Source organism: Lissotriton helveticus, chromosome 11 (assembly GCF_964261635.1).
Source record: "Lissotriton helveticus chromosome 11, aLisHel1.1, whole genome shotgun sequence".
Classification (NCBI taxonomy): Eukaryota; Metazoa; Chordata; class Amphibia; order Caudata; family Salamandridae; genus Lissotriton; species Lissotriton helveticus.
The window spans coordinates 1,041,774,446-1,041,794,330 of record NC_136072.1 but is presented as its reverse complement, the minus strand read 5'-3'; the positions used below and the strand labels follow the sequence as shown (position 1 = coordinate 1,041,794,330).

Here is a 19,885-nt window from a genome sequence, read left to right as displayed (position 1 = left end):
TTTTTTAACAGAGGTTTTAGCAGGGTGTTTTTGAGCAAATTAGGGTAGTGGCCTGACTGCAATATCAGATTGCAGACCTGTATGAGTGCCGGTATGATAACGTCCAGGACTGGTCTGAGGACAGATAGTGGGCAAGGGTCTAGGGGTGAGCCTGATTTGATGGTCATTAGTGTGTTTTTTATTTGATCCTGGGTAACTGGTTGAAAGCACAGGAAGGCATTAGCTGGGGAGGGGGTGACGGATAATGTGGAAACCGGAGGTAATTTGGAGGAAAATGCTTGATAAATGTCATCTACTTTGGTGTAGAAAAAAGATGCAAGAGAGTCACACAAAAATTGTGAGGGGGGGGGCGTAAGGTCTGGGGAGTTGCCTGATAATGCTTTGGTGATGGAAAATAGTTGTTTACTGGAGTTCCTGGCTTGCTCGATTTGGTCAGTGTAGTATTCTCTTTTAGCTTGTGCTATCATATTTTTGTATAGGGCTAAGGATTCCCTATAGGCAGACTTACTACCGGCATCGTAGTTTTTTCTCCAGGTTCTTTCCTTACTGCGGTTTATCTGTTTTTGTGTCCTAAGTTTATCGTTATACCAAGGAGCGGTGGGTTTAGCTCTGTTACTGGAGTGTTCCTTAGAAGGGGCTGATTGGTGAGATGCCTGACCTATCCAGTCATATAATTGCTGGAGAGCTAAATTGGGGTCTGCAGCGAACTCTGGGCAGGTTTGTATAAGTGTGAGCTTAAAGTTTTCTTGATTTATATTTTTCCAGTCTTTAAACGGTAATTTGGGTACAGATTGGGGATTGATGTTACGGTGATTGCTAGAGGCAATATTGGCAAAGATTGCAAAATGATCTGTCCACGGCATGGGCAAAATATTAGTAATTTGGAGTCCTTCTAGATTGGAAAAAATGGGGTCCAAAATGTGGCCTGCTTGGTGGGTAGCAGACGTGACAAGCTGTTTTAGCCCTAAATTGCCTAAGTCAGCGGTAAGGGCAACAGAGTCGGCTAGGTGATCCAAATCTAAATGAAAGTTCAGGTCGCCGAGAACCGTGAAACTGCTTTCTGTGGCTACAGATTCCATAATGGTGTTTATGTTGGACAAAAAAGTAGTTTTTGATCCCGGGGGCCGATATATTAATATACCCTTAAAATTGGAGGAAGGGGAGATATTAATAGAAAATTGCATGGCCTCACAGGCAGTGGAAGGAATAGAGGTTGTTCTAACAGGGTATTCATCTCTGGCGATTATGGCCAGCCCACCCCCTCTTTGTTTAGGCCTGTCCTGACAATATGCCTTGAATCCTGGTGGCACAGCGATGACCAGATCTGGCTGTGAGGAATCATCTGTCCAGGTTTCGGTAATGAACAATATATCCAGAGCATAGTCAGTAATCAGATCAGAAATTTCCTGCCTATGCTTACCAAGAGAGCGCGCATTTATGAGGGCTATAGAAGTGATAGCCCCTGCATCATGGTTAATTGAAGTGCTAATGGTTTGTTGGGGACAAAGAAGAGGGATAATGTGAAGACAGTGCGGACAAGTGGTTGCCATGTCTTTATGGATTTCTGAAGGATTGATTTTTGGACATTTGGAAGTGTCAGGTGGACGTAAAGCAAGTAAGTTGTGGCTGGAGTAAGTAGTAGCGCTTCCTAATAAATTTTTGGCAGGATTTATGGCCCTGAGCCCGGTCCCGGCGCGGACGGGCGCAGACGGGCTTGCCTCTGGCGCGCCTCCGGCGCGCCGCCGGCGCGCCCGCTGCGCGGACGGGAAATGCCTTTGCTTTTATGCATCAAAGGGGCGGGAAGGGAGGGAGCGCTCGATAGACTGGAGCGCCGCCCTTCCCTGCTCAAGATGGCGGGTGAGTCAGGAATAGTCACGTGACCGCGACCGAAAGTGCAGCGCTGATGGAAATGGAGATTGACATTATTCATGGCCAGGAGGTACAGCGTAGGACTCCTAGAAAGCACTTTCAAAGAGGTTACTTTCCGAGTGGGCGTCCTCACAGAGGGTAAACCTGTTGATTTGGATGTTTGTGGCTATACCCAGCCACGAGGACGAACCGCCGCGCAAACGCGGATCTTCAGTGCCATAAAGCTTTGGCGCAGAGTGGAGCGGAAAGCTCAACGTGAGTGACGAACTATGACATGCATAACCAGCCTCTTTAGCATTCAGCAACGCACAGTGGATTTTATATTTTGACATTTACAATTACGGCAAACACACACTTGGTTTATGATTGTGTGTAGAGACTGCTAATACCAGGATGCATTGTAGCACACGCCCATTAAGGTGAAAGTATCCGCCCACTGAGGCAGGACTTTGTGATTAAAATGCAGGTGTTCTACTCAGCAGTTTGCTGTCTCTGTTTGGCTTGTGAACAAGGGCGAACGTCTGAAACACGTAAAGCCGGTTTTGAAAAGGATTGAAAGCTGAAAGCTGTCTGTGCTGCAGTCCTCACTTTAGAGGTTACTTTCTGAGTGGGCGTCTTCACAGAGGGTAAACCTGTTGATTTGGATGTTTGTGGCTATACCCAGCCACGAGGACGAACCGCTGCGCAAATACGGATCTTCAGTGCCATAAAGCTTTGGCGCAGAGTGGAACGGAAAGCTCAATGTGAGTGACGGAACTATGACATGCATAACCAGCCTCTTTAGCATTCAGCAACCCACAGTGGATTTTATATTTTGACATTTACAATTACGGCAAACACCCACTTGGTATATGATCGTGTGTAGAGACTGCTAATACCACGATGCATTGTAGCACACGCCCATTAAGGTGAAAGTATACACCCACTGAGGCGGGACTTTGTGATTAAAATGCAGGTGCTCTACTCAGCAGTTTGCTGTCTCTGTTTGGCTTGTGAACAAGGGCGAAAGTCTGAAACGCGTAAAGCCAGTTTTGAAAAGGATTGAAAGCTGAAAGCTGTCTTTGCTGCAGTCCTCACTTTAGAGGTTATTTTCCGAGTGGGTGTCCTCACAGAGGGTAAACCTGTTGATTTGTACATATCCATATATATTTATTAAAACTACAGCAACCAGTATGCCTCACTGGAGAGAGCATACGATAAAAGGGAAATGACGCTGTGAGTGTTTTTCGTCACTTGCTGCCACCCCATGATTAAGAAGCATGTTGCTTTGAAACGCGTAGGGGACTAATTTACCAGCTTTGTGATGGAGATGCCTCAATTAAAAAGGTTTGAAACTTGTCCGGTGTAGAGTGGCGTTCCTGAGATCAGAGGCACCTTTGACAAGATATACATATATATTGTACATGTTTCTATACAAGTATTATTGTGTATAAAGTTGTACATACATATTAAGTGTAAAACATTTATTGTTATATATACATATATTTATATGTAAAAAAAAATTTACTCTTTACCCACCCTAAACCCAAAACATTTGCTTACCACCCAAAAACCCATACCTACACTAAACCCTAAAGATTCCCTTGCCGTCTTTACAAGCCATACCCACACAAAACCCAAAAAATCCCCCTACCACCCAAAAACCCATCCTAAACCCTAAAAATTCCCTTGCCATCTTTACAAGCCATACCCACCCTAAACCCGAAAAATTCCCTTGCCACCCCAAAGCTCATACCCATCCTAAACCCTAAAATTCCCCTTACCTACCAAAAAACAATACCCACCCTAAACCCTTAAAATGTCCTTCCCACCCAAAAACTCATACCCGCCCTAACCCTAAAATTTGCCTTGCCACCCAAAAACCTATAGCAACCCTTAACCCCAAAACTTCCCTTGCTACCCAAAAACCCATGCCCACCCTAAACCCTAAAAATTTCCCTCCACACTAACCAACCCACTCCCACCGAAACCCTAAAAAATACTTTGCCATCCAAATACTTATATCCACAAAACACAAAAAAGACTTTGCCAACGAAATACCTATACCTACCCTAAACCCTAAAAATTCCTATCTCAATCAAAATCCAACACCCACCCTAAAACAGGCCCTTCCCCTAACACAAACATTTTTGCTATTTTTTTTTAACTAAGTGGGTCAAGATAAAGGGGGAATGCATTTTCTCCATTTTCATTTCCATTGGAAACTTTAGACAAGCCTACAGCCCGTAATGCTGAATGAAACTACACAAAATTTGGCAGAACGGTAACTGTTGGTCCAAAAAGCACTCTTTTTGTTACAGGATGTAAATCCAGTCAGTAGTTACTGAGAAATGTACAGAAATCTCCACTTGTATATATAGGGACACGGTGAATCCGCGACCCTTTCCGATCTTGTGCCTGAGATCTGATTGGCTGCCAACACTTCAAAACAGAAAGTGCTGGGAGTCATCTTGTGACTTGGTTAAACCGAGCCACAAGAAAAAAAAAAGGTTAAAAAAATACAAAAAATAAAAGTGGGCAGAGTAGAAACACCCTGACCCCCCTAGCCAGCTATATATATCTCCACAGTCTCGAATCACCAAATCCACGGCATCAGAAACAGACCACCAGAGCTGAATTTCCTTAAAGTGCTTTTATAGCAATTAAAACAGCATGACGCGTGTACATGGATCTATAATCCCGGCTAATCAGAGCTTAGTGGAGAATGTGACAATTTACATAGATTTATTTCTTCAACAACATGTAAGAACGTTACCATCATATATACATGATACTACGGATTTTCTGAGAAAGAGACAGGAAATCGATTGGCATGACAATTATATATTGATTTCTATGGAAGTCTCAAATTTGTATACATCGATACATCATAGAGACGGGATGAGAGCTGTAGAGTACTACTTGAATATGAGACCCATCAAATTCCTCCAACATAAGATGCTGTTGGACCTCACTAAGTTCTGGTTAAACAACAATTATTTCATGTTTCAATATCAGATATACCACCAGGAGAGAGGCGTAGCGATGGGCGCGAGTTTTTCGCCCAGCTATGCCTGACTCCATATGTGTTGGTGGGAGGAGATGACTGACAGAACTACGTACACAAATGAATGGTCCAGCAATGTCATTAAGTGGATCCGATATATTGATGAGTTGTTTATTGTGTGGAGGGGGGACAAGCAAAGTGTGGAGAATTTCGTAGGCAGATTGAATGTGAATGATCTAAACTTACATAAACTTTAAACTTTATTCGGGTAAATTGGTACCCATAAAATCACAGCATTATAGCAAATTAAATGACAAGCGAAGAGTTATAAATACATGGTAATAGAAAATTACAATGATATAACCATAACATTTTAGTAAATTGGATAGCGAGTTAAAAAGAACTTCATTGGTAATCAATAAATTACTATTAAATAAAACATTATAACATCCTGCAGTTATGCAGAGATACACCATCATAATAAAATCTCAGGGATCGGGCATGCTCTTGCGTGCTCTAGTGGCAATTCTCAGGAATGTACTTATGCGAAAAATCAACTCTTCGTCAACCAAAGAGACTAAGCACAAGTAAGCATTATCCAGACTAATGGGCCTGCTCTTTTTAAAAAATGGATGTAAAAGCAACTTTGCATATTTTATGTAATATTTACAGAAAAATTAAAAGTATAAAATTGATTGGCCACTCACCCCTTCACAAGGACATGGTATGTGATCAGGGTTGGGGTGGTAACCAAAAGGGAAACACAGCGCAAATCTAACAGTTCCTGCTCTTAAGCGGAATAGTAGGCTCCTTTCCCAATGACCCATGGATAAGGTGAGATATGTAGGTAGGGGATGGCGATATTGTTCAATGGACATGTAACTAAGAAGAGAAGGTCTAAACTTACAATTTACCCATGAAATAAGTACCAACAGAATTTTCTGTTGAGATGTATATTGTAGATAACACCATACAATAACGGCTCCATCGTAAACCCACTGCGGACAATACAATATTACATTCCAGCAGTTTCCACCCCAAACACACCATTAGCAGTATTGCTTATGGTGAGCTTCTAAGAATGCGTAGGATCTGCAGTACAGAGGCTGATTTACTCCTAGCTCAACAAGGGTGTAAACAACGCTTTTGTGCTAGAGGCTACTCTGAACGTAGCTTAGATCAAGCCATACAACGTACTAAAGCTAAATCACGAGATGACTTACTATTCAAACCTTCTAGGAGCAAATTAAAACAAGCCAATAGTACAGATGAGACAACTAATAGTCCCAGGTTAATTTTAACCTACAGTAAACAAAGGGATAATATTAGACAGATCATCAAAAAGAACTGGCACATGATCCTTCATGACCCAATAATAGGGGATAAAATGCCTTTATCACCAATAGTCACATTCAGAAAAGCCCCAAGTACCGGCGACTATCTAGTGAGTAGCAGTCCTGAGCTGCCTAAAGAAAACAGTTGGTTGAGCAAACAAAACGGTTTTGTCAGATGTACAAGTTGCAAGGCCTGTAAATACGGGGAAAACAAAACATCCTTCATTACAGGCTTCAAATACAAACCTACTGTAATCAACAAGTTTCTAACATGCAAATCAGATTTTGCAATATATGTTCTAGAGTGCACTTGTGGGTGAAAATATGTGGGTAGTACCCGTCTCCCAGTGCACAAAAGAATTTTACAGCATCTAAGGGCTAGAACGAACGACGACAGCTCATATCCAGTAGCGCGTCACTTTACTGAAATGCATAACAACAATTTATCAGAGTTGAAGTACTACGTAATAGACAATGTTCTCCCTCTTCGGAGAGGTGGAAACAGAGATGCTATACTTAGAAGACTATAAACCAAATTGATTTCAGAATTAGACAGCAAACATCCACATGGACTGAACACCTCGGAAGATTTATACACATGGCTGTAAAGAAAGTAGTGTCGAAATAATAGGCAAACAGGACATCAATGAATTTTATATATAGTAATGTTTACATGAATATATAATTTTTATCATTAATCTCCTCCCTTCCACAAAGGTTTCTCTGTCAGTTGTGTTCATGGGCTCATTACACAAGGACAGTATTTACATGTATGGTGAAATTGTTTTCTACAGTATTTTTAAGTGAATTAGTATATATACTTAGCACTTTATTGCACTACTTTGCACTTTCTAAATGTACTGTATTGGCGGTTTCATGATCCAATCTAAAACACTGGGTACCAGTACTAACGTGCTGCTAGCCTAGATAAACACAGTAGAATTGTTTGTATTAGAATTGTTGATGAGTGACCATGTTTAGACATATATAAATAATGATTTTATTATGTAGGCAAGGAGGTTATAATTTTATTATGTATTTATACAGTTATTAACCCCGTATATTGCATCAAACAGGAGTCCCCTATCAAATGTAATATAATGATTGCAATGATCAGTCAATATATATGAGATATGATTTACATTATTTAAACTGTGTTACATGATTACGAAAACTTATTTTACGGATATTAATCATTTCTTTTACCCAGTGCACAAACGAAATTTGTTTTATAATAATGGATTTTAATAATCGTCTTTGACAGTTTTAAGAAAACATTATTGGACGGAATGGTGAAAAAATGTGAAAAGCAAAATATCTGTTTTACATTTAGCAACCGTTCAACATGATACAATACAGCACCAATGTAGAAAGTATGTTTTCTATGTTTACGGCACTAATTGCACCATGTCACTTAAAAAATATGAGAAACCACAGGGCACGTCATGTGATCAAGGGCTTGGTGAAGCCCGAAACGCGTCATGGGGCCTAACGCACAAATAAAAATAAGTGAAGCACGAATATAAGTGGTGTCCGTTCCGTTTTCTTGGAGGAATCGATAAGAAAAAGGAGTATTTCAGTTATATATATTCACTCAAAAAACTATAACTATAGTCACCGACCATGTCATGAATGATCTAATATGTGACATCATCAGCAGTGGATTGCGGGTGCGCGAAATATAGTTAGTACAACTAACTATATAGGAGCAATTTCAATGGTTTTGTATGAGTAAAATGTCCAGCTAACTATAACACCACTAAAACTTATAGTTTTTTGAGTGAATTTCAAAGGTTTTTTAAAAGCTAATTCCTAACTATATAACTCCTGAAACCTATGGTTTTTTCAGTGAATTTCAAAGGTTTTTTAAATGCTAATTCCTAACTATATAAGGCCTGAAACCTATGTTTTTTTCAGTGAATTTGCAAGGTTTTTTAAATGCTAATTCCCCAACTATATAAGGCCTGAAACCTATGGTTTTTTCAGTGAATTTCAAAGGTTTTTTAAATGCTAATTCCTAACCATATAAGGCCTGAAACCAATGGTTTTTTCAGTGAATTTGCAAGGTTTTTTTAAATGCTAATTCCTAACTATATAAGGCCTGAAACTTATGGTTTTTTTCAGTGAATATATATATATATATATATATATATATATATATATATATACACATATACATATACATATATATATATAACATTTCTATGGCAAAATGAAACCCCTCATTTTGTTCCTTTTCAAATTAAATGTATTAAGTCATACCACTTTATTCCAATCAAGATGACTTCAGGTGTGCCATACTTTTGTCATAAGTAAGACTGTTAGCGTTCTAGTTGTTCTTTAGAACACTCTGGGACATTCTGTCATTGGGCTATAGTTGGGCTACATCTGGCTGATGTTTGGGCTACATTTGGGCTCTTTTGTCTCTGGTGGCCATCTTGGGAGACTGCATATCAGAATGTTTTAATGAAATATAAGAGGATTTGAGAAGTCACTCAAAATGTGCCCTAATTTTTCTTTCTTCAGCACTAATCATAATTTCTATGGCAAAATGAACCCCCTCATTTTGTTCCTTTGCAAATTAAATGTTTTAAGTGTTAACACTTTATTCCAATCAAGATGACTTTAGGTGTGCCATACTTTTGTCATAAGTAAGACTGTTAGCGCTCTAGTTGTTCTTTAGAACACTCTGGGACATTCTGTCATTGGGCTATAGTTGGGCTACATCTGGCTGATATTTGGGCTACATTTGGTTTTTTTTGTCTCTGGTGGCCATCTTTGGGCTACATTGGGCTACATTGGGCTACAATTGGACTCTAACATATATATAGCCCAATGTAGCCCAATATATATTTTTTCAAAGTTAATTTTCGTAAAAACCACTGGAGCATATATCTTGAGACATAGCAAAGGCACATCGGGGTACCAATCCCTACAATTTTGCCAAGTTTGGTGGAAATCCATTCAGCCGTTCGGGCTAAAAGTGAGTCCAACCGCCCTATGGAAATTAACATGGGGAAAACACGTTTTGGGACCCTCTTTTTATCTCGGCCCCCGCTTGACGGATCCCCCCGAAACTTTCAGGGAAGGAGGGGAGCGCAGCGAGGCAAAGTTAAGGAAAATTACAGGTAGATCCCTCATTCGGCGCCAAAGTTATTCCCAATAGAATGTTGCTGATTTCCTATGGAAAACGATCCTAACTATAACTACCTACTGGCGACCGTCAGTAGGTAATATATATATATATATATATATATATATATATATATATATATATATATATATATATATATATAGAGAAAGAGAGAGAGAGATAGATAGAGAGATATATATATATATATATATATATATATATATATATATATATATATATATATATATTTTACACTTAACTTTATTCTTACATTTTGCGTTGTAATGGCAGGTTGTGGTAAAGAAATGTGCGGCAAAGACGCAAGCGTTGTTGAGCTTTCTCTGCCATGGCATACGTGCTTCAGACTACATTGTAATTGCTGTTTTCCATGTGCTAAATCCGTTCTCTACAGACTTCTATATATCACTGGTAGTTCGAGCATGGAGGGTACCCTCCAATAACTCTTTCTCAAGTTGCATCATTTTGTAGCTACACACCAACATGGATGGGTGTGGCTAGAAAATTTAGATTTAAAAAAAAAAATTATTTACCAATCCAAGATGGAGTAGTAAATAAACAGTTGTGCAAATGCACTTTTTTGACACAGAGACAGCAATGGGGAACCACACTGACAGCAGAGGGTTAGCAGTGGACAAAGCATAGGGACAACAAAAGGTGGCAGGTGAACAAGCGCAGGGACAATTTAGGGTGGCAGGTGACAAAGCACAGGGAAACAGAAGGTGAGTGGGCAGTAAATCACATAGGCAACAGAGGGTGGATGGGTGACAAACCACACGCACAATGGAGGGTCAGTGGTTAGTAAAGTACAGGGGCGGTGGGCAGCTATGGAGGTGCATGGAGAACATGTGTGATGAGGAAGAACATGTGGAAGCACGCAAATAAGGATGGGGAAGAACGCAGAGAACAGAGGGCAGGGTGGGAAGGAGAAGCAAATCGACAATAGAGGGTAGGAGGGCGAAGATGGATAATTTTGTTACATAATTATTCTCCACAGCCTGTCTGTGTGGGGTTGATAGTATTACTATTTATTTTATTTTTTATTTTGAAAGTTTTATATAGTGCGAACAAGATCTTTGCAGATATCAGAGCGCTTTACAAGGGCCTGGGGATAAAAATACAAAGTAATAAAGCGTATATACAAAGTAATATATGAGGTAGTTAGGTACAAGGTGCTAGTTACATAGGTAGGTCAAAGGACATGAGGTAGGTCACAAGTGAGGTAGTGTCGGTACACTGTGCATAGACAAACAATTGCGTCCATAGTATAAAGTACAATAATAAGGAGCATATACTTGCTTAAGCGTGTTTAGAATATTTAGAGTTTAAAGGTGGGCAAAGTTGAGGTGGGTGTGTGCAGGATGTATAGTCCCACAGGTGCGACAGTAGTAGAGAAGTAGGGATCGTTGAGGTGGAGTGGGTAAAGTGTGCAAAGTCAACTCGGTGCGTCAACAATATAACAATATACATAGTCAAACAGGTGCGTCAAACATTATAACAAAATACAAAGAGTGAGCGTATACAGTCAAGTAATTCGATAATACGGGTGGTACAATAGACCAGGGGGGTCGGGCAGGTCTTACAGAGCAGATTCATGAGTGATACGGAATAGTAGATCATGTGTATTTTGCCATGAGGATCGCTTTAACTTCTTTCTTAAAAATTGTGTTGGAGGAGATGAGCCTTGTTTCAGGAGGGAGTGAGTTCCAGATCCTGGGTGCCATTTCTGAAAAGGAGCGTTTATAAGTTTTTTCCTTCCGAAATCTTCGAGGTTTCAGCAAAAGATTGTTTGTGCTTCTAGTAGTTCGGGAGCCACCCGAGATTGTCAGCTTTTGAGTGAGGTAGGCGGGTGAATTCAGGTGAACAGCCTTGTGTGTCATGCATGCGATTTTCAGTTGTATTCTGGCTTCAAAAGGTAGCCAGTTCAGTGATTTAAAGTCCGGGGAGATATGCGGGTGTTTTTTTGAGCCTGTGACGAGTCTCGCTGCGGCGTTAAGGGACGCTCTTAGGGGTGCCGTTGTAGTTAGGGGGAGCCCGCAGAGGGCGGTGCTACCGTATTCTATGTGCGGGATGACTATAGATTGTACTGAGGTTTGGAAGTCTTTGGCAGGAAGGAAGGGTTTAAGTTTTCTCAGGGTATTGATTTGGAAGTTCGCTCCTTTGGTTGCCTTGCTGATGTGCTGCTGCATGTTGAGATTGGAGTCAAGTGTTATGCCTAAAGATTTTGCTGAGTCTACTACAATGGGCTGTACATTTAGAGCCGTTAAGTGCTTAAGCCATGTTTGAGCCGTGGATATTTTAGCGGGAGGTGAGATCAGGAGGAACTCGGTCTTCAGAGCATTGAGTTTGAGGTGATTCTCAGCAAGCCAGGATTGGGTGTTTCTGATCGTGGTGTTCAGAAGCATGATGTCCTTGGGAGATTGTATTTTGAGATAAAGTTGGGTGTCGTCGGCATACATGTGAAAGTGCACGTTAGATGCCTGTAGCAACGTAGTGAGAGGTTCCATAACTAGGTTGAACAGTGTTGGGGAGAGGGAGGATCCTTGAGGGACGCCTAGCGATACAGGTACCGGAGAGGACAGCAGGTTGTTGCTTTTGATTCTTTGTGTCCGGTTGTGTAGAAATGAGGTGAACCACTTTAGAACAGTCCCAGATATGCCCATTCTTGTGTTTAACAGTTCGAGTAAGTTCTCATGTTTAACTGTATCGAATGCTGAGGAGAGATCCAGAAGGATGAGGAGGCAGGTATCGTTTTGGTCTAGGATTTGGAGGGCATCGTCCACTATGTGAGTCATGGCAGTTCCTAATCCTTGTATATGTCACCGGTTTATTCTATTATACATAAAGCTATGGGTATCTTTTTTACTTTCATATTTTGGTTTGTCAACTATATTCATTCTATAGGTCATATACCTTTAAGAGATCCTTTTTTAGCTATTGTGGAGGATACTAGAGCCATTGTTTTGCTCGGGTTGGTTTAATTCCTTCTTCTCTTTTCCTTCCATCTTCTTTAGTTATGGATAAGTTATAGACTTTTGGCTTTTCTGATGAAGATTTTGCATCTTTAGGGGGAGAATCAGCCAGCACTGATGCCTCGGCAAGTACCACTTTATCAGCCAATGAAGATATCCATAAACTCACAGCATTAAAGAAAAAGGTAAAAAGAATAGAGTTGAATGGCCAGTTCATGCTTGAATACCTCAAAGTGGGCGTGATACCACAGGGGCTGAGAGTTAAAAACATACCTGGCCTTTTTGTACAAATCAGAACATTTTTAGAGCGTTGGTCTCTCATAGCCAACAGACGTTCTCGTGATCTGATGATTCTGATCACAGAGACAGCAAAAGAAATAGCCCAGACATTACTAGAGGAAGTTTTAATGCTGGAAGCAAAAATCAAAAATAGTCAAGCAATAGAAGAGGCCACGAAATTACTTGAAGAGGTCAAAAAAGATATGATCTCATATAATGATTATCTGCTTAAAAGAAAAACAGATAAACTTAAAAAAGATATTAGGTTTGCGAGCCAGGAAAAGACCTATCCCTATTTGGCTGACAACTTTTACCAACAAGAGCCTAGCGGCGGCAATCAACAACAGTCTACATATAATAGACCCCCCCCAAAAAAACACAACCTTTTCCGATACCTCGGATTCGGATGGGGAAGGATATGGTTATTTGCAAGAACAAGGCTCGGAAAGAAACACAACTATAGGCACAAGAGGTGATCACTCGGCTTTTTTAGCCATGGGTAGGAACCAATGAGTTCGATGGCGAACAAGGCATCAGCCCAGATTCAGAGGCAATCAAACACATGGTCAGAACCAACAGTATATATCTCCTCAGAATCTGCAATACTCACCACCTCAAATCCTTCACCAGCAGGCACAGAACCAATATCCATTATAGAACGAGAACCAGTGTCTGGTAACAAGACTTTGCCAATATTGGCGAGATTGAGCGATATTCCAATCTTCAATCGCAGTAGTCCGACATTGGATTCCCCTACTGGATCTCTCTTAACAAAGGGACTATCCTTCGTCCCTCACACTAAAGTAAATGAATTTGAGATCCTTCACGATTTAATGAGCTTTTTTCGCAAGATCTGGTTACATGTTTTCTTTGCAGAGCAAGACAACATAGCACTTAATGTGCAAAAATATCTCAGGACTTTCCCAAAGTCTACTTTTCTACCCACTTTGGAACAAGTGTCTCCAGAAGTGGCTATTTTTGAACATGTGGTATACAATAAATTAACCACAGCGATTAAATATATTCCATTCCCAGACTTTAATATCAGTCGCGAAGAAAACACTGCGTTAAAAGGTCTTGTCTTAAATAAGAATCTCACTGTAAAAAGTTGTGATAAGGGAGGGGGTATAGTCCTCCTTGACACAGAGAACTATATCCAAAAAATGGAAGAAATGTTAAGTGACAGACAATATTACATCCCGATCAACATTGACCCTACCAAAAGAGTCCAAAAAAAGATACTGGATATTACCACACAAGCACTTACACAAGAATTTATCTGTGATAAGGAATGGGAATACCTTCATGTTGATAAACCAAAAATGGCAGCAATATATGGTATCCCCAAAATACATAAGCACAGTACTGACCCACCATATAGACCCATTGTAACAACAATTGGATCCGCAACGGAACCACTTTCAAAATTTGTAGATACCCTATTGAGACCGCAGGTCCCTAAAATACCATTGTATATTCAATATACACGGGAAATCATCAACAAAGTGGAGGGTTGCCAATTCAATGCCTTGATTTATACGATGGTCACCATGGACATCAGGGCTCTGTATAGCAACATACCACAGGAAGGAGCCCCACAGGCTGTAACATGGTTTCTGGACACGTATGACATCGATTGTCCCAAACCATTTATGATGGATTGTCTCCAAGTGGTACTCCAGGAAAACTCTTTCGAGTTCCATGGGTCTCTATATAAACAAACAAAAGGAGTCAATATGGGGGAATCTTGTGCCCCCACGGTGACTAGTATCTACATGGCTCTTTTTGAAAGTAAATATATTGACAACGAAATTGCCCCATTTAGCGAATCAGTAAATATGTGGTCTAGTTAATAGAAGATATATTTTTTTGTTTGCACAGGAAAACCGGATGGCATGTCAGAATTTCTGTCATGGGTCAATCTATGTGACATTAATATCAATTTCACAGCTAATTCGAGCAATAGTAGGGTGGAAATTTTGGACATTACAATACAAAATAATGTGGATCACCTAGAGGTAGACTTATACACGAAACCAACTGCCAGCAACACGTTGTTGCATTTTCAAAGTTATCACCCCCAGTCCCAAAAGACTAGCATCCCCTTTTGGCCAGTTCCTACGTCTTCATAGGAACTGTACCAAACTAGAGGATTTTGCCGTTAGAGCTATTGAGATGAAAACTACATTTATAGCTAGGGGTTATCCTAAGCGTCTAGTTCGGGAGTCGTACAAACGGGCTAGTTTCTACGACATGCACGTATCAAGAGAGAGAGAGAGGACTAGATAGCTAGTCTGCGTCCCCGTGGGTTTATATGTATTATCAAGGAAGACTAGCTTTGTATGACTATTAATATATGGACTCTGACCAGTTTTGTCAGGGGGCACCTGGTAGGTGTGTTCATGAAGCCCTCACCCACCAACCTAGTTGGTGGCATGCTTCATCATCGGGCCCACCCAGTGACAGCTAATGTGTCCCGGGTGTGCTTCGACGCCTGATTACAGCGGAGCTGGTATTTTGCTGAGAGTGCAGTGTGGGGTGTTAGTGAAATGACAGTTAAAACGGCTTGGTGATGGTCCCAGCACCCGAGGGTAAATTAGAGTTTAATAACTGGGCCGCCGTCAGCGGTTAAAATAAGGCTAGAGGATGTTACAGGTGGCGAGTTACTACCTCCTACATCCATATGTTGGTCGACATGTTTCAGCCAGTGCCTTAGAATAATCTGGCTTTCCTCAGGACCTATTAAAAATAGTGTTGGTGCAAGTTAAACAGGTGGGGAGTGTAATGCAGACTATGTGTTACACTCGCTAAGGTGTTTCTCTAGGTGTGAGAGGGGGATTCCTTTCTCATGCATACGCTGGGGATTTGCAGCCAATGCTTCCAGGAGTGAAGAGACAAGGGGATGACCAGCCTTTCCGATCAGAGCCTGCCGTGTACCTGTTGTGCCAGAGTGCGAAGACGGCACAACAGGTACACGGCAGGCTCTGATCGGAAAGGCATTGGCTGCAAATCCCCAGCGTATGCATGAGAAGGGAATACCCCTCTCACACCTAGAGAAACACTTTAGCGAGTGTAACACATAGTCTGCATTACACTCCCCACCTTTTTAACTTGCACCAACACTATTTTTAATAGGTCCTGAGGAAAGCCAGATTATTCTAAGGCACTGGCTGAAACATGTCGACCAACATATGGATGTAGGAGGTAGTAACTCGCCACCTGAAACATCCTCTAGCCTTATTTTAACCGCTGACGGCGGCCCAGTTATTAAACTCTAATTTACCCTCGGGTGCTGGGACCATCGCCAAGCAGTTTTAACTGTCATTTCACTAACACCCCACACTGCACTCAACAAAATACCAGCTCCGCTGTAATCAGGCGTCGAAGCACATTAGGTGTCACTGGGTGGGCCCGATGATGAAGCATGCCACCAACTAGGTTGGTGGGTGAGGGCTTCATGAACACACCTACAAGGTGCCCCCTGACAAAACTGGTCAGAGTCCATATAATAATAGTCATACAAGCTAGTCTTCCTTGATAATACATAGTTTCTACGACAGACAGCATTTGTTAACCAAACAAACAAAAGCTACAGACTGACAAATGGTGTTTGTGACGTGACATTCTACCCTGAATGAGAAAATACACCAGATTATCAACAGCAACTGGCATATTTTAAATGCCACCAGAAAACGGGAAAATCTTATACCTAAACCGTTATTCGCACACAGCAAAACAAAAACCTAAAGAATCTAATAGTGTGCTCCAGGATGCAAAAAGCTCACAAAACAACTACCCAAATGGCACTCATAGGTACAACCTTACCCTGTGGCAACTTTAAATGTATGTCCAGTGTTGCTTGTCAGTTTGCCATCGAAACTACTATGTATACCATTAATGGAAATAACAAACTGAGATCTTTTCCCAACTGTAAAACTACCAACATTGTATACTTGATCGTATGTCCATGCCAGTTTGGCTATGTTGGTGAAACCTCTCGATCCATGACAACCCGTCTAACAGAACACCGATCAGCCATTAGGACCAAGAACACATCTGCTCCTATGGTCAAACATTATACGGAGGCACAGCACAGCCCTCAAGAACAACAATAGCTAATTTTAGGGGAAAAAAACATCTGTTCAGGAAGCCAGAATGTAGAAGTACTTAAACGGAGGGAGGTGTTCTGGATTTACACCCTTGATGCATACAAACGAGGAATGAATAGTGAGATACCGTGGGATCAAATTAACTGATACAATAATTTATAACAGGAGTGCTATACCCTAGATTTGGAACATCCCTCTTTACCGTAGTGCCCCATGAACAAGATATTTGACAAAACATCTCATGATAGGAGTGGTATGTTCCCTAGTTTACTACTGCATTCTCAAGATAATATGCCACAATATTCATTATGACCAGCATCCATTAGAGAATATTATGAGGCATAACTGTACCTATCTGAATGGAAGTCAGTTACATCGGTTACTTACTCTCTCCTCAGAGGCCTCATTGAAGGCCACATTTTTAGTTAAATCCGATAGCAGTTGACAATTCGGATCTTTTGATTGTATTTGACCCGTGGATTGTGTAACAATAGGAATTGTATGCTCCGTACACCTTGACTACAATTTCAAACTGAGTCATCAATATGTAGATGGATGTTCAGCTCCGTCTAGTTTCTGTGAATACAGGATACCCTAGTTATCTATTTTTACTTTGTATTTTCAATGCCGTTCTGAAAGTCACTCGTTAACCCAGTTTTTTCATTTTCCACATTTTTTATTATTAATATTTTTTCCTAGTCTTTATGGATATGTGGATCAACTATATCGATCACATTTACTTAAAGATTCAATAATTTTCACTTGCAACTACTTTTTTCCATTTCAATATGGCGGCTGTTATGGTGAAAAAGTTACGGTCTCATCTTTGACTGAGAAAAGACCCGCCCCAATGTCCCATCATCCATCTATGGCTTTTGATACAAACTTCCGGGCACGAGGCACAGCTTGAACCCACCCCATTTTTGGGTCTAAATTTGTGTCGATATCGGCAATTTTTTGGCTCACCAGTGCACGGCGTCCATTGGTGAGAGACGGCCACGGCGCTCGTTTGGCGGCAATCTTGAGGAAAGTACATTCCACCTTCAGGTAATCTACAGGACCATGGAGTTTAATATTAAGTCCCGCACACATCTTCTGAATATCTTTTGTTTGGCCGCGGGTAATCCAGCAGTTATTAATGTTAATAATAATTTCACATTAGTCATCCGCAAATTGGAATGTTTCTTGACTAGATATAAGGAGACAAGTTGTTCCTTTTGTCACCGTCCATTTATGTATGCCCTCATATTTTTATATCCATAGGACACGTCCAGTTCTTTATAAATTTGTGAACTTGGAGCCTGTCGTCACGTGGTCCCGGTGCTTAACCCCAGGCGCCAGTCGGGAGTTAGTCGGGGAAGGTGTTTGTTTGTCAATGATTTTATCAGAAGTAGATCACCTTAATAGAGTCTTTAACATCTTTGTAGCCGTCATAATAAAATTAATAAGCCTTAGACAAATTAATAGACAAGCGTATCTGATAGTATCCTTTCCTTTTTCTTCTCTCTTTTTTTCCCTCCTCTGATTATCCATCTACAGAGGGTTACGGGCAAGCCTTCCTTTAAATAGTGTGCGACGGCCTGAACCTTCTGAGGGCTGCGTTTGGTGTTTTTAGTCGACCGTGGGCCGGTATATATAACATATTCGTCAAAGGTAAGACTCTTAATTGGCGGTGCCACCCTGACAGCATATCAGCTAGTTCTTTATTTTGGGTATCTTTGTCTTTTACCGTTTAGACTAGGCTCATATTACTTATTGGAAGTCAGAACGATCATTGTAAGATCTTGCAATTGTATTTATACCTATCCGTCTCGTGTTTAATTATAGTGATAACGGGTGACGGAAGAATTACTAGAGAGACCGTGAGATTCAGATCGTAGCACTATATTATCATTGCTGTTAACATTTTTTGTTCTATATTCTATTATCCTTACCCTTTAAACACTTTTAGGAGATCGATTCATCACATTGTTCCTGCAAGAGTCTGACTGAAATATTTTAGTGATTTGATCTCCTCAATGGTTAAGGTAAAATCCACTAGTATGTACCACCGGGCATTAAGCTATCTATGTCGAGCATCTGGAGCACTGGTACTCTTTTGGTTCTTTCATCTATTCACAATGTTTTGTTTCTTAACATCTTAAGATTAGGGTTTATTCTATCCCTTTCAGTCCGCACAAATTTGTCCTGCACGGCATGATACTATAATTTATTATTTCAAAACAAGGTGTTGGGAGTGGTTTATCTAGCTTTACATCACATATTCCATTTATACACTTAAATTTCCTTTCCCTCCCTCTTCTTTTTCTCCATCTCTATGGAGAAATTTAGTTATTTGTTGGCGACACATTTTTTAAACCTTTGATGTCTCAATAATGTATTTGAATTTGAGTAGGACCATGATTCTTTAAGACCAGTATCAATTTTTATATCTATTGTCTTTTACAGATTATTTTCTTTGACCATCATGGCTGTCTGATGAAGGCGTTGAGCCGAAACGCGCGTAGACATGAATTATGATAGCCATGACCATGTCTGTTTATTTTTCTTATGTCTAATTTAATTTGCTCTATTGTTATAGGTCATCTATTGTTGGCACACACATCCCAGCTCTATATCAACAACATCATGTTTTGATATATGTTAAATGAACCTAGGCCATGTGTGAATGGATGTGTGTGTATAATTAGCCTTTCTAACAATTCATAGGAACATTGGTTTCATGATGTATAGGCCATTTATAAACAAATAGATGTTTCAATATACTGATTAAAAATTGTATGTAATTCTTCCGTGTGTATATAATTGTGAAAATATATAAACAACTTTGTACAACATAATTTATATAAATGTGTGTGTCAATTTATGTTTAGGTCCCCTTGGTTATCCATTTCCTAAATGATTTATTCACACACGAAGATGGAGAAGCAAACATGAAACAAACGGTGGGCGGGAAGGGAATCAACCAGACAATGGAGAGGGAGTGGGGAAAAAAGAATGGCAACCTAAGATGGGCAGGCCGGGAGGCGGTAAGAACAGCAACTAAGAGAGGGAGGGTGACAGTAGAAGTACACGGGCGAGACAGAATAACATGAAGTACACAAGGGAGGCCACTGGGAAAAGCAAGCGCTCTTGAAGAATGCTTAAACTAAAAACAAACAAGAAAGTAGCCCCTGAAAAGGAAG

The 19,885-nt window shown here is 40.5% G+C and overlaps 1 protein-coding gene across 2 annotated transcripts in view; it reads right to left on the bottom strand.

Annotated features, from left to right (window-relative positions):
- Positions 1 to 19,885, bottom strand: part of ANAPC7 (anaphase promoting complex subunit 7) — a 250,367-nt gene that overhangs the window by 68,729 nt on the left and 161,753 nt on the right. The gene's annotated exons all lie outside the window — the stretch shown is intronic.